The sequence below is a fragment of the Puccinia triticina genome, chromosome 14A (assembly GCF_026914185.1).
Source record: "Puccinia triticina chromosome 14A, complete sequence".
In the NCBI taxonomy this organism is placed as follows: domain Eukaryota; kingdom Fungi; phylum Basidiomycota; class Pucciniomycetes; order Pucciniales; family Pucciniaceae; genus Puccinia; species Puccinia triticina.
The window spans coordinates 878,684-894,414 of NC_070571.1; positions in this window are offsets into that span (position 1 = coordinate 878,684).

A 15,731-nucleotide genomic window follows, 5' to 3' on the forward strand; every position below is an offset into this window, starting at 1 on the left:
AAGCAGTCGTAGTTTGAAAAAAGTTTTTTCGCTTGCCAAATCAAGGAGTCGACGAAAGGGTGGAACTAGAAAAAAAAAGTGTAAGGACTCCAATTAGGGGAGTCCTTCACTGTCCGTCGAGTGGGGGACACAGAGGAGAACCTCGAGGCAAGATTCCAGTTCACGGGTCTGTATTGCTGATAGGAGGGGACAAATCTAGCCGGGAGAGATATGGTCGCGGTGATCTCTACGTAAGTACATGAACAAAAATGGGAAGAGACAGAAAACAAGTAAAGAGGAAGGGAAAAGGAAAGAAACGGCTTACCTAGCCGGGAGAGATATGGTCGCGGTGATCTCTGCCGGCTAGGAGGGGGAAATGAGAGCTACAAGATATACGTGGCCGGATGGGGTTCCTGTGATACCTCTTGTGAAACCTAGCGGCGCGCGGGGGCTTCACATGAAGCTCGTCCGGGGTCCGAGTAGTGTGTATGCCCCTACCCCGGTACGGGGGGGGGGGGGTATGTGTATAGATATGGCCGTACCTTCTTCGGAGGGTATGGTTTTTCAGGGGTTTGAGTGCGTATGGGTTTTGGGTTCAAGGCCCATACACAACTTCACCGATCTTCCAATATATACGTCACCGTCGCCGATGGTTGACCGCTGGCGCCCTTGAGTTCTTGCCCCAACCATACCAACAACTAGCCTGAACCCTGCTGGTGAGCAGAGTTCATTTTTGAGGTGAGTCCTTTGCGTCATTCCTCGATAACTGGGCGACCATGTTGGTTGATTTTTGATATGCAGCTGTCCGATTAATTACCGCTACCACCCGCACCACCAAGTTTGACAGGTCTTTGGGATTCTGGTGGGGTTTCTTTCGCCGACAAGGTTTGTTTCCAGCCTGCAATGTACATAGCGGCCGGTCCTGTCCGTGGGTTTTGTTCCTGTCCCGGTATGGATATGGTGTACCCCATAGGGGGTATGGGTATAAGCCAACGTCTTTGACCACCTTCCGATCCCGCCAACCTCGACCAACTCGATCCTTGATCTGCAGCCTTAACACCCCACCAGCGCCACCTGTCGTCGCCTGTCGAGCGAGCTGGTTCCTCTTATTTTTTTTCCGGCTGAGTAGGCAGTAGTCTTGATCATGTTGTGTGTAAATGTGTAGCTGTCAGATTAACCTTCGCGGCCACAAATGCCAATATTGTTCAAGCTTGGACCGCTTTCCTCTTGACCCAATCTGAGCTCAGCTGTTTTATGGTGTTGGAGCCATGGGTCTTGCTTTTCGCGTTGGGTACTTCAGGTAAATGTGTATCCCCTGAGGGACTGGTAAGCTATAAAAGAGGCCTCTTCCCAGCCCCTTCTCCTCACTCACTCCTCATCCCACCAGTACCATACTCGCCTCGTGCTAATTCATATCCTATTTGAACAGAGCGTCCACCGCTTGGCCACGTCCTGAGTATGTCTCTTTATCATAGCTACTAGTTTTTGTGTTCCATTACCGGCCGTTCATGTCTCTGTCTTTAATCTTCTTGGATTCATTGGAGTCAAGCCCAGCTCAACGCCATCGATCGATCCGCGAATTTGAGAGCCTGTCGTGCTCTTCGTGTCTGCACCAACCGTCGGATACTAATTGATCCGTCCGCCGTCGATCAGGATAAACAAGTAAGTTTCTCCTTTTCTATCCGACCATGTCGGGTCCAGGTTGATCCGGATATCCGCCCCGTAACTACTGGGTACTGATTGGCTCGATCTCTTTGAACAATCCGCTGATTTGCGGGCCCGTCGTGCTTGCCGCCAACGCCCAGATACCGACCAGCGCTTTTGTGATCAATCCGACTGACGCCAAGCAGTTCATCCAGCTCGAGTAAAGTGCATAGTTCTGGTAGATAGTATTGATCTAGCCGTTGTAAAGTGCCCTTTTGCTAAAAATAAATAAATAAATAAAATAAAAATAAACTAAAGTAAAATGAATCCAAGACGGAATTGAAAGCCCCCTCCCCCAACTTAGCAGGTTGTCCTCAACCTTGAAGAAAGTGACACTTCAAGGATAATTAAATTTCCCAAAAAAAATACTCAAAGTTTGAGGTTGGGAAAATCATTGAAAAAAAATCACTCTGTACTGAAAAAAAATGCAAACTGAGCGTGCTCAGCCAAAAAAATAAAAATGTGTCAGACTGAGTAAAAAACAATGGGGCACATTTTTGGGATGATTTTTTGGAAGGGCCTGCACAAGGCCCGCATGGGCCACTGACAGGCCCGTTGGGCCCATTGAAAAAGTAGTATTTGTTTGGAATTCCGATGCTCTGCTAAAATGTGAAATGGGTCAAACTGAATAAAAAAAATGGGGGTACATTTTTGGGGAGATTTTTTGGACGGGCCTGAATGAGGCCCACATGGCCCTCACAAAGCCCACTGGGCCCATTGAAAGAGTAGCCTTGGTCAAGATTGCCTATGCTCAGCTAAGAAGCAAAAATGTGTCAACCCAAGTAAAAACCCTAGGGGCACATTGTTGGGGAGGCTTTTTTGGATGGGCCTGCATCAGTATGCTTGGCAAGTTTTAATCAAATGATAGGTCTGGTCTAGTTCCAGATGAAGTTGTTTGATGACAGGTATGTGAGATTTGAGATTGAGTTCAGTAGTTATTTGCAAATATAAGGGTTGTAGTGATGTGTGGTGGTGATGGCAAGTATGAAGGGTGGTATGTAAATAACTGGTGAGTACTGAGCTGAGGAGCTGACAACTGGGGAGGAGAGAGCACCTTATATAGAAAAAAGTGGAGCCCCAGAGGGGCTTGTGGGTTAGGGTTTCAGCTGATCTGGACAACAGTGTGAGGGATTTTAGCTGGTTGGAGTAGATACAAATGATGTCATAATGTGTCAGGGGTACATAAATGATGTCATAAGAATACAGTAGGGCTGCATGAAGGCTGCTTAAAGTGACAGTAGACTGCATGAGTTGACAGGTGGATGCAGGGGGTGCATAAATGTGTCTGAGGCTGCAGAGTCAGTGCGTGATGACATCATAATATGGAAATGGAAGAGTACTTGATAATATGTAATGACTGTAGTCTGATGGGGAGATTTATGCTTGTATCCTGTGATGTGTATAAGCATAATGCTGTGATCTTTGACTTGAGGCTTGTGACAGGTTGGTGATTTGGTATGTTGAACGTGTGATGGGTGTCCAGTGTCCAAAGAAGTGTAGGTTTCAATCCAGAGGGGCTCCAGTGACGCTTCCAGTGGTGACTAGGGGTGAAATTGGCCGTAGAATCCATTTCTGGGTTCCATTTGATGGTATCTTGAGGCTTATTGTGAGTAAATATGTAGTATAGAAAAAACTTTTGATTTTTCACTTTTTCGTCTACCACACCAGAAGCGGGGCGACCGAGTTGGGTGTTGGGGGTGGCAGTTTGGCATCACTGCAGAGGGTTGGGAACAACAACCTCCAGTGCCCCAGCACCTTACAGTATGCACAGGGTTTGCCGATGTAAACGTTTGGGTTGCTTGGGCTGTGGTTTCCTTTACAAATGTTGTTGAGTGCTGCCGCAACGTCGTTGATGGTTGGATTTCCCGGATTGCCCACATTTCACTACCAAGATGGATGAATTTGCGATGTCATATATTGATCAATATAGCGTATATTGATCAATATAGCGTATATTGATCAATATAGCGTATATTGATCAATATAGCGTATAGTGATCAATATAGCATATATTGATCAATGTTTTTTTATTCCTCTTGATAACTTTGTCTGTGCTCCATTTCTCCTTAATAATCTTCTATAATCTCTCTCCTGTGAGAATACACGCCTAGGTGAACGGCAGCGCACTCATAAATTGAGAAAGCGGCGCAATCTCAATCAGCTGCGGATTATGGTGAGCTAAGCAAACCACTTCCGCAGTCCAAAGATAAAAGCTGCGGAGTCGTAAAACTGACACATCGAGTTGATGTATGCAGGTCCGACCTTAGCAAGCAGCAAAAACAACCTCAAGGCAAATCCTGCCCACTGATCTCTTGCGGACAGAATAGCCGAAGCAAGCACCACAGGTAAGCGGCTGGCTATAATGTTCGAGGAGAAGATTAAGATGTAGAGCTAATGCCGCATTCCCCCAGATTCTGCGAAACAGAATAAGACGGACCAAACCGATTCCACTCAAAGAGCTGGAGCGAATCGGTTAGTAGTCTTGTCCCACAGCGTGAAACATGAAGGTCTAACTGAGAGCTGGATAACTCGACTCTGTTCCAGATAACGTCACAGCTCTCATAGATCGTTTCTCTTACGCCAAGTAACCGGATAAGGAACAGCAATAGCTTCATCCAAGTAAGGACCAGAGGTCTCTGAACAACTGGAAGACAATCGGCTAACAAATGAAATTGTGCAGACCGTACTTAATTCACAGGAAGAAGAACAAAGTTCTTCCCTCTTCTACTTTCCTATCTACATCACAAAGCAGCCTATTTGCCTGCTTTTAGGTAAAAATCCTCATTTGATTTTTACTCTATTAAAGATGTATTTAGTCTTAAAGTTGAGGTTCTGATGAACAGAAATAAAACTCTTAGTCTTTTGAGTTCTTTCATCTCCTTCCCCCTGTATTTGCTTCAAGCCACAGGAATCTTTTTTTTTGGCTGATAACATTCATAAATTTCTACATACACCTTTCAATGGAGGACTTCCCGTCAAGTCTGAGAGCCTCCCAGATCTCAATTTACACACCCAAATTCTTAATTTTTGACAAAAAGGGAAATTTTTTCCTAGCCCTACAGTTCATTACTTTCATGTGCACTGGTTGAGTTTTTGATAGGTGTCTTAATTTAGGATTTAGAGAGGCATCTAGAGCTCTCTAAATGGTGACGGGAAGTTATCCAATTCTTCATGAAAAAAAGACATTGCAAGTTTTAGGATTAATCCAGAGTGGCTGAGGGGTCTCAAATTTTTTTTCTTTATTTTTTTACTTCAACATTTGATGTTATCAGAATTCTCCAAATCTACTTTTTTTCAAAAAAGGAAAAACATTGACCCCTGACCTCTCTCATGATACCATCCTGCAAACATTGTTAATTTGGTTGGTTGAACTTCCTGAAGATATTGCACATCATACTTGAAGTGCTACACGCATAGAAAGCCTTTTTGAAATTAGTTTACCATGGTTTAGCATATTTTTGTCAGGTTCTTTTTTTTTATCTACTTTTGTTATCAACCACAGATTAATGAGGAATAATCCACATAAAGTTTCATGGGACAACTGTTCTGCATATAAAACCCAGAAATATTGTGTTTGGGGTCACATCCGTTATGGAGCAGCTACAATCTAATCAGTTCCCAAATATCACTACTTTGGTAGTTTCTTGGTGTTTCTGCCAGTATACCTCATCCCAGCATGGGAATTGTTCTGCCATATGGTTACCAAAATGTTTAAAAGGCCCCAAAGCTTCATTATGCACCTTTACTGACCACGAATCCCCCAAATGTAGAAGCTACAGTTTGATCAGTTTGCAAATATCACTACTTTGGTAGTTTCTTGGTGTTTCTGCCACTATATCTCAACCCAGCGTGGGAATCCTTCTACCATGTGGTCACCAAAATATTGACAAGCCCCCAAAGTCTGCAATATTACATTTGGGGGTTTTGCGGTCATTAAAGATACATAGTGAAAATTTGGGGGCTTGTTAACATTTTGGTAACTATATGGCAGAAGAATTCCCACCCTGGGATGAGATACAGTGGCGCAAACACCAAGAAACTACCAAAGTAGTGACATTTGGGAACTGACCAGACTGTAGGTCCTACATTTGGGTGTTTTGTGGTCAGTAAAGTTACATAATGAACTTTTTGGGGCTTGTAAAAAATTTTATAACCATATGGCAGAAGTATTCCCACACCTGGATGAGATATAGTGGCAGAAACACCAAGAAGCTACCAAAGTAGTGATATTTGGGAACTGATCAGATTGTAGCTGCTACATTTGGGGGTTTTGTGGTAATTAAGGGTACATAATGAATCTTTGGGGGCTTTTAAACATTTTGGAAACCATATGGCAGAAGGATTACCATGCTGGGATGACATATAGTGACAGAAACACCAAGAAACTACCAAAGTAGTGATATTTGGGAACTGATAAGACTGTAGCTGCTACATTTGGGGGTTTTGTGGTCATTAAAGGAATATAATGAGTCTTTGGGAGCTTTTTAACATTTTGGTAACAATATGTCAGAAGGATCCCCAGGCTGGGATATGATATAGTGGCAGAAACACCAAGAAACTATCAAATTAGTGATATTTGGGAACTGATCAGACTGTAGCTTCTACATTTGGGGGTTTTGTGGTCATTAAAGGTCCATAATGAATCTTTGGGGGCCTGTAAGCATTTTGGTAACCATATGGCAGAATTATTCCCACGCTGGGATGAGATATAGCGGCAGAAACACCAAGAAACTACCAAAGTAGTGACATTTGGGAACTGATCAGACTGTAGCTTCTACATTTGGGGCTTTTGTGGTCATTAAAGGTACCTAATGAGACTTTGGGGGCTTCTAAACATTTTGGTAACCATATGGCAGATGTATTCCCACGCTGGGATGAGATATAGTGGCAGAGACACCAAGGAACTACCAAAGTAGTGATATTTGGGAACTGATCAGAATGTAGCTGCTACATTTGGGGGTTTTGTGGTCAGTAAAGGAACATAATGAATCTTTGGGGGCCTCTAAACATTTTGGTAACCATATGGCAGAAGGATTCCCACGCTGGGATGAGATATAGTGACAGAAACACCAAGAAACTACCAAAGTAGTGATATTTGGCAACTGATCAGATTGTAGCTGCTGCATAATGGATGTGACCCCAAACACAATAGTTCTGGGTTTTATATGAAGAACAAGTGTCTCAAGAAATTTTATGTGGAAATATTCCTCATTAATCTGTGGTTGACAACAAAAGTAGATAAAAAAAAGAACCTGACAAAAATATGCTAAACCATGGTAAACTAATTTCAAAAAGGCCTTCTATGCATGTAGCACTTCAAGTATGATGTGCAATATCTTCAGGAAGTTTGACCAACCAAATTAATAATGTGTGCAGGATGGTATCATGAGAGAGGTCAGGGGTCAATGTTTTTCCTTTTTGAAAAAAAAGTAGATTTGGAGACTTCTGATAACATCAAATGTTGAAGTAAAAAAAAAAAGAAAAAAAAAATTGAGACCCCTCAGCCACTCTGGATTAATCCTAAAACTTGCAATGTCTCTTTTTCATGAAGAATTGAAAGGTGTATGTAGAAATTTTTGAATGTTATCAGACAAAAAAAAAAATTCCTGTGGCTTGAAGCAAATACAGGGGGAAGGAGAGAGATTATAGAAGATTATTAAGGAGAAATGGAGTACAGAAAAAGGTATCAAGAGGAATAAAAAAAAATTGATCAATATAAATTGATCAATATACGCTATATTGATCAATATATGACATTGCAAATTCATCCATCTTGGTAGTGTTTGGGTAGTGTTGTGTTTGTTGATTGTTGGTTGGAGGTTGTCGTGGTTGTCCCGCATATCTGCCGCGTGGAACAAAACGGTTGTTAGATTGTGGTGGTGTGGTCCATGTTGGTTGTCTTTGGGTTCCCCAATGTTGGTTATTTGATCCGGCTTGATTTTGGTATGATCGGAATACCAAGACAGTCAATGGTTGTCTGGAGTCAAAATAAACACTCTTGCCATATGCTGATGTTATGATTTTCTGGACATCGCAGGCAGTGTCACCTTCTTTGGATCCAAGCTGTAAAAAAATATTCTGGAACATTTGCAACCTAGACATAGACAGTGGGACGGGAGAAACGGCCTAGAGTATGAGGCTCTCAACCAACGGTGGCAAGTTATCTCCCACCTTCTTGAGATCAGCAAAAGTGTTGAAAAGCTTGTTGAAGAAGCCTTGGACTTGAGGCGGTTTGGTTGTTGGACCTGTGATGCAGAATTCAAGTAGTTTGTCAATGAGTTCCATTTGTCGGAACCAAATGGTGCCTTGGAAATTGGTTTGAAGGGCATCAAAAGCCTCAGTGCCTGTGGTGAATCAATTGGTAATTGATTGGAGTTCATCGTGTATTGTGATTTGAATGAGGTACAAGATGCTGGAATTTTCTTGAGATTTGACTTTTGTGTAGTTGACCGGGTCATCAAGGAGATTTGGGATGTTGAGCGTGAGTAGTAAAACCCAATTAAGGCTTTGCTTCCACTTGGTGAAATTGGACCCATCTGCAGCCAGGGGTTTGACGTCTTGCTTGTATAGACTCGGTTGTTGTCGGAACTTAGCTTTTGGAGATATTTCGGATGTTGATTGTGACATGGATAGACTTGGAGAATTGGGATTCAGCAAGAACTCAGAGACGTTTGATAGATTTTCCGTTGACGATGTATTGGAGGGTGAATAAGATGGTGAGGGACCTTGCGGTACGTTTGTCTTTGGTCAATATTCAGGTATAGGGATGAGAGTCGTTATTGGTAATCCAAAAAAGTTTTGGACTATGCAATATTTGGGCGGAGCCGGAGCCAAAAACGATAAGCCTTTGTTGATGTGTCAAGTTACTGTTTTGGAGAAGACGTAGGATATTGCCGATATGAATGGGGATGAAGGATGCTCAATGTCAAAGGGATTTGTTTTTTCCTTGATCAGGGATGGAGGTAGCAGGGGTAGTTTGAAAAGTGTTCTGTACGACTTTGTCTGTTTCAGATGCTTTGCTCTTGTCGGTGGAGGTAGAGGTCCCAATAGTTCAAGTTGATCTCGACAGGTTTTTACCATAAAACGGGTTGAATGTTGCCGGAAGTCAATTTATAAAAGCTAGCTTGTTGGTAGATCAAAGACTCTTAATCTGTTGTAGTCTGGAAAAAACAATGAATATGAATTGCTCCGCCTCCCCCTCCTCTTGACCACTCCACACTACAATTGTGGAGTTTGCACACCCCACTCCACTACAGTGTGCAGAGTTCACACTTCATCCATTCCAATGACCGGTCATGGAGTGGGGTGTATACCCCACCCTGCCAGTCATTGGGTGGAGTGCCACTTCACGGTTATTGGAGGGAGCACCACTCAACTTGATGACCCGTGATCCCCATCCAATAAGTGGTTGTTGAGTGGAGTGGGGCTTCATCCAATGACCAGTTGTTGAGTGGAGCCACGTCATTGGATGGAGTTTGGACTCTACTCAATTGTAGCACACTCCATCTGATGACCCGTCATTGAGTGGGGTGTATGCTGGTGTATGGTATGAAAACAAACTGTAAGTTGAAAAAAAACTAAATGTAGATTTCATTGAGTGTAAGATTTGAGACAACTAAGATTTATTTCTATGTTAGAAACTAGCCACTTAAGAAGTATATACATGAAATGGTATGAAACTGAGAGTAACCAGTGAAACATTGGTGAGATGAAAAGATTAAGCAATATTCACCTAAGAGTAGGTGAAGAAACCTTGCTACTGAGCTGGTGTATGGAAATACGGGGAAGGAGCACAAGTTTTGGGAACTGGAAGGGATTGGCTAGAGACAGGAGAGTTAAGAGTTCTGGGGCAAAAGCATGCAAGGTATCAGCATGTCGCCTGGTTGCTTCTTAGCTAAGATGAAGAGGAAGTACCTCTTGTAGTCTGCACACTCATCTTGACGGTTATCCGTTAGACCAACAATGGAGCTGCCTGTTTAGGACTGATTGATGTGGCAACACCTGTGTTAGATATCTATGCACATTGCGGTGAATGATACTAATAGAAAGACTCACTCGTTGTTTGGTGAACTTATGCGAGTGGTTAGGCTTGAAGGGCTGGTGGTTATTCTGGTGGAGAGCGAGCCGAGTGAGTTAGGCGATGGTTAGTCTGGATGCCTCAACTCCTGGCTCGAACAACTCTCTTAAATACTCACAGTTTTGAATCTCTGAGACCTGCGGCTGCCCTGACGTTGCTGAGTTCTGAGCTCGGGTATTGCGCCCTTGGGTTCTTGTTGCTCATCTGATCTGCAGTAGCGGATGTGAGACATGTCAGTCAATTGACTGTCGCTTGTGTCTAGAGGGATGAAACAGGCGGCTTACGTTGCAGTGCATCAAAGCTTGTATCTCCCCTGCGCCTCTTGGCGCCTTGCGCAGCGGAAACTGTATTCCGACAGGCTGGGTTGCCTTGAGCAGCTATGCTCAAGGCAGATGAGGGAGCTGCGATGACTCCTATTGCTTGAAGTGACCTTCTGATTGAACATCTTCCTGTTGGCTTGGTTAGGAAGTTGGCAAAGTTATTGATGGTTTGGATGTAGTGGAGAACAATCAACTTTGATGTGACAAGCTTGCGGACAAAGTGAAGCCTTATGTCCATGTGCTTGGTGCGGAATCCGTTTTGAGAAATCTCGCTTCTTGCTAGATCTATTGCGCCTTGATTGTCAACACCCACGAATAGTTGGTGCCATGTGTAGTCTAGATTTATTTCATTGATTAAGCTTTCTAACCATGCTATTTCTCAGCCTAGGTCTGATAGTGCCTTGTACTCAGCTTCTGTCGATGAAAGTGATACTGTTGATTGAAGAGATGCCTTCCAAGATATGAGCTGTGATCTATTTAAGACTGCATATCCAGTCGCTGATCTTCTTGTGTCGGGACAGTTGCCCCAATCCGAGTTGACATGGGCTTGGATTTCTAGGTTGGGTGACTTCGTGAAGACAAGCCCCACGTGTTTTGTGCCGAGTAGGTAATGGAACACCTGCTGAGCGGAATAGAAGTGCTGAATACCTGGCTTCTTGAGGTGCTGAGAGAGAACGCTCACGGCGTATGAGATGTCACGGCGAGTGAGTATACTCAAGTAGTTGAGCGAGCCAATTAGCGCACGGTAGTTCACATTGAGCCTTGATAGTTCTTCAATTTCACTGGGAGTTGCTGCCTTGAGGTGAGTCTTTGGGTTCATTGGACAGGTTGCTGGAATTGCTGAATCAAGACTAAATTTGTTTAACTTTCTCTCAATGTACTGCGTCTGATGAATATGAAGGTGATTCTTGGTCCAATCAATGTTCATACCAAGCAGGAAGGAGGCCTCCCCTAGGTACTTGATGTCAAATTCTTGTTCCATTTTGTCTTTGAAGACCGCCAGGTTGCTGCTGACAATGACAATGTTGTCAACATGGCAGTACAGCCAAGTTGGAGTGCTGGATGTCCGATAAAACACACATGGATCAGAAACCAAGGTCAAGAATCCAATGGTCTTGAGATAATTTCTGAGTCTCTTGTACCACACCAAGGAGGCCTGCTTAAGACCGTAGATGGCCTTCTTTAATTCAAAAACTGTTCCCGTTGGGCATTTGTATCCTTGAGGTGGGGTTAAGGTGACCGTGTCTTCAAGTGGGCAAGTGAGGAATGCGCTTCTCACATTGAGTTGATGGATTTGCAGGTTGTTGTTTACGGCAAACAATAGGATTAGGCGGAGAGAGGCTGGCTTTCCTGTTGGAGCATACTTGAGTTCAAAGTTCACCCCAAACATTTGACGAAAGCCCTGAGCACAGATCCTGGCCTTGTACTCGACGACTTGGTTGTTGGGTCCAAGCTTTTTTTGGTACGCCCAAGTCGAGGCAATCGGGTTGTTGGTAGGTCTTCTTTTCCTTTCAATCCAGACTTGATGTTTTCACATATTGTTGATTTCCTTTAATTCGGCTTCAATCCATTGCTGTTTGTCTTGACACTTCATGGCGTGATGATGTGACTTGGGGTCTGTTGAAATGGCTACGTAGCAGACTGGTTTCCGCGCTTGTTTCCCTTTGATGATATTGCCTTGATTCACCGAGCTATCAATGTTCTCCGCCGGAGCAAAATCCTTGACGTAAAGCCAACGTTTTCCAGTTTCAGGACTGACCGGATGCGAATCAACAGGAGAGTTCTCAAGATTTTCGTCTTTTTCTCTGGACTCTTGCACGTCATTGTGCTCAACGTTTGAAGTTTCATCAAATGGTAGAATCGGGTCTTCATTGAAGATTGGGAGAGACAATTTGAGACTTTCAAGCGTGTCGTGGCTGCGATTCACTGCTTGACATACCAGAAAAACATTTTCTTCAAATCTGACTTGTCTGGTGACTATGATTGCTTGGTCCTCATGACGTAGGATCCGGTAGGCGGAGAAATCATTCGCGTATCCAATCATTGTGCTTTCCCAGGCAATGGAGTCGAACTTGTTGTGTTAGGATAGTCTACGCTTAGTCTCTCTTTTTTTCTTTTCTGTGCTACACACATGTTTCTTTCATTTCACACACATTTCACCTAATGTATGTAGTGTACCTGAGACTGCGGGCGTGGAAGGCTCCTTTCCTCATCCTTCCACACTTCACGCTCACTCACCTCACCTCGTGCCCGTTGCTCTCAGGTACAGTAGTTTCTTTCTCTCACTTATCATCTTTTCCTTTGTTTCTCTTTTCTCTTCTGCTTGTGTGTAATGAATAATCCTTCCACACTTCACGCTCACTCACCTCACCTCGTGCCCGTTGCTCTCAGGCCTAGTTCATCTTATCAGGTTATGAGCCCGCGCTAGGCTCCAGCTCCGCAATTGACCAGGCACGTTAAATATCGGTCTTCTTTGAGTGACATTCTACCAGTGGACTACTATAAAGGATCAAAAGAATCTCGTCGCCTTGCTCTTTGAAATGGCCAACAATAAACAACCCTCAACCTCGGGCAAAGCCCCCGCATCCTCCGTCGATGCAACTGTGCACATCAACACTAACTCATCGGCAGTTCTCTCTCAGAAATCAGCTGCCGCTCGTCTCCCCATTCTCACGGAACCCGGCCCAGATTCCAACTTCCCGGACTGGGACCTCGTGATGAACTCCTACTCCGACACCGTCAACATGGACTATGTCATCGAAAAGCCGATGCCCGCGCAACCGCCAGCCTCATGGGCGGCAGACAACAAAACTATTTGCACCATCCTTACACAAACGATCATAGGCTCGAACTTACTCACTGTCCAAACCTACAAGAAGAACGCGTATGGCATGTGGCAGGCGCTTGTTCGCTCTCACCTAGACTCGTCGACAGGTGGCAGAGTCTACTGGCTCCGCAAGCTCCTTCTCGCAAAAAATGGAAGGCGATGACCTTCTCTCGCATCTCAACACTATGGCGAAGGCATACGATCGCCTCAACGCTCTCATCACCCCGGATAAACCCCTCACTCCATCCGTGTACACGCCGCTGCGCTCCTCAGTTTGATCCCGGACGACTGGATGGCGTGCGTCTCCCATCTGATGAATCAAGATGGAGTGCAGTCCGAGACAATCGTCTTGGCTCTGAAAAACAAACACACCCGGCGACACTCTCAAGCCGAGGTGGTTCCCTCTGCCTCATCGGCTAAAGCCAGACCTCGATCTGACAAACGGCCAGGCGATCGCAATCGGAAACCCCTTCACTGCGATTTCTGCAACGCAGACGGTCATGATCTCAACCGCTGCAACAACACCCGCAGGATCCTGGCTGAACACAAAGCCAATCAAAAGCCTTGCGTGTCTCAAAAGGACGACGACACAATTAAAGGTCGGTTAAATCAACCAGCGGCTCAAGCAGGCCGAACCTCGGCAGCCACTTTGGGACGATCTGCCCATTCACTACCAAGATGGATGAATTTGCGATGTCGTATATTGATCAATACAGCATATATTGATCAATTTATATTGATCAATTTTTTTTTTTTTTTTATTCCTGTTGATACCTTTGTCTGTGTTCCATGTCTCCTTAATACTCTTCTATAATCTCTCTCCTTCCCCCTGTGTTAGCTTCAAGCCACAGGAATCTTTTTTTTTTTGCCTGATAAAATTCATGAATTTCTACATACACCATTCAATTCTTCCTGAAAATGCAAGTTTTAGGATTAATCCAGGGTAGCTGAGGGGTCTCAAATTTTTTTCTTTTTTTTACATCAACAATTGATGTTATCAGAAGTCTCCAAATCTATTTTTTTGCAAAAAAGGAAAAGCATTGACCCCTGACCTCTCTCATGATACCATCCTGCACTCATTCTTAACTTGGTTGGTTGAACTTCCTGAAGATATTGCATATCATACTTGAATTACTACATGCATAGAAGGCCTGTTTGAAATTAGTTTACCAGTTTAGCATGTTTTTGTCACGTTCTTTTTTTTATCTACTTTTGTTATCAACCACAGATTGATGAGGAATATTTCCTCAGGAAATTTCATTGGGAAATTTTTCTGCATATAAACCCAGAAATATTATATTTGGGGTCACATCCATTACGCAGCAGCTATAATTTGATCAGTTGCCAAATAACACTACTTTGGTCGTTTCTTGGTGTTTCTGCAACTATATCTCATCCCAGCCTGGGAATTTTTCCAAAATATTGGTACCAAAATGTTGCCAAGCACACAAAGTTTCATAATGTACCTTTGCTGACCACAAAACCCCCAAATGTAGCACCTACAGTCTGATCAGTTTCCAAATATCACTACTTTGGTAGCTTCTTGGTTTTTCTGCCACTATATCTCATCCCAGCGTGGGATTCGTCTGTCATATTGTAACAAAAATATTTACAAGCCTCCAAAGTTTCATTATGTACCTTTACTGACCACAAAACCCCCAAGTTTAGCGGCTAAAGTCTGATCAGTTTCCAAATATCACTACTTTGGTAGTTTCTGGGTGTTTCTGTTGCTATATCTCATCCCAGCGTGGGAAGTCTTCTGCCATATGGTTACCAAAATGTTTAAAAGCGGCCAAAGTTTCATTATGTACCTTTGCTCACCACAAAAACCCCCAATGTAGAAGCTACAGTCTGATCAGTTTCCAAATATCACTACTTTGGTAGCTTCTTGGTTTTTCTGCCGCTATATCCCATCCCAGCGTGGGTATTCTTCTGTCATATTGTAACAAAAATATTTAAAAGCCCCCAAAGTTTCATTACGTACCTTTGCTGACCACAAAACCCCCAAATGTAGCAGCTACAGTCTGATCAGTTTCCAAATATCACTACTTTGGCAGTTTCTGGGTGTTTCTGCCACTATATCTCATCCCAGCGTGGGAATTCTTCTGCCGTATGGTTACCAAAATGTTTACAAGCGGCGAAATCTCCATTATGTACCTTTACTGACCACAAAACCCCCAAATGTAGCAGCTACAGTCTGATCAGTTTCCAAATATCACTACTTTGGCAGTTTCTGGGTGTTTCTGCCACTATATCTCATCCCAGCGTGGGAATTCTTCTGCCATATGGTTACCCAAATGTTTACAAGCCCCCACAGTTCCATTACGTTCCTTTACTGACCACAAAACCCCCACATGTAGCAGGTACAGTCTGATCAGTTTCCTAATATCACTACTTTGGTGGTTTTGGGGTGTTTCTGCCACTATATCTCATCCCAGCGTGGGAATTCTTCTGCCAGGGTGTTACCAAAATGTTTACGAGCGGCGAAATCTCCATTATGTACCTTTACTGACCACAAAACCCCCAAATGTAGCAGCTACAGTCCGATCAGTTTCAAAATATCACTACTTTGGTAGTTTCTGGGTGTTTCTGCACATAATGAAACTTTTGAGGCTTGTAAATATTTTTGTTACAATATGACAGAAGAATTCCAACGCTGGGATGAGATATAGTGGCAGAAAAACAAAGAAGCTACCAAAGTAGTGATATTTGGAAACTGATCAGACTGTAGGTGCTACATTTGGGGGTTTTGTGGTCAGCAAAGGTAAATTATGAAACTTTGTGTGCTTGTAAACATTTTGGTACCAATATTTTGGAAGAATTA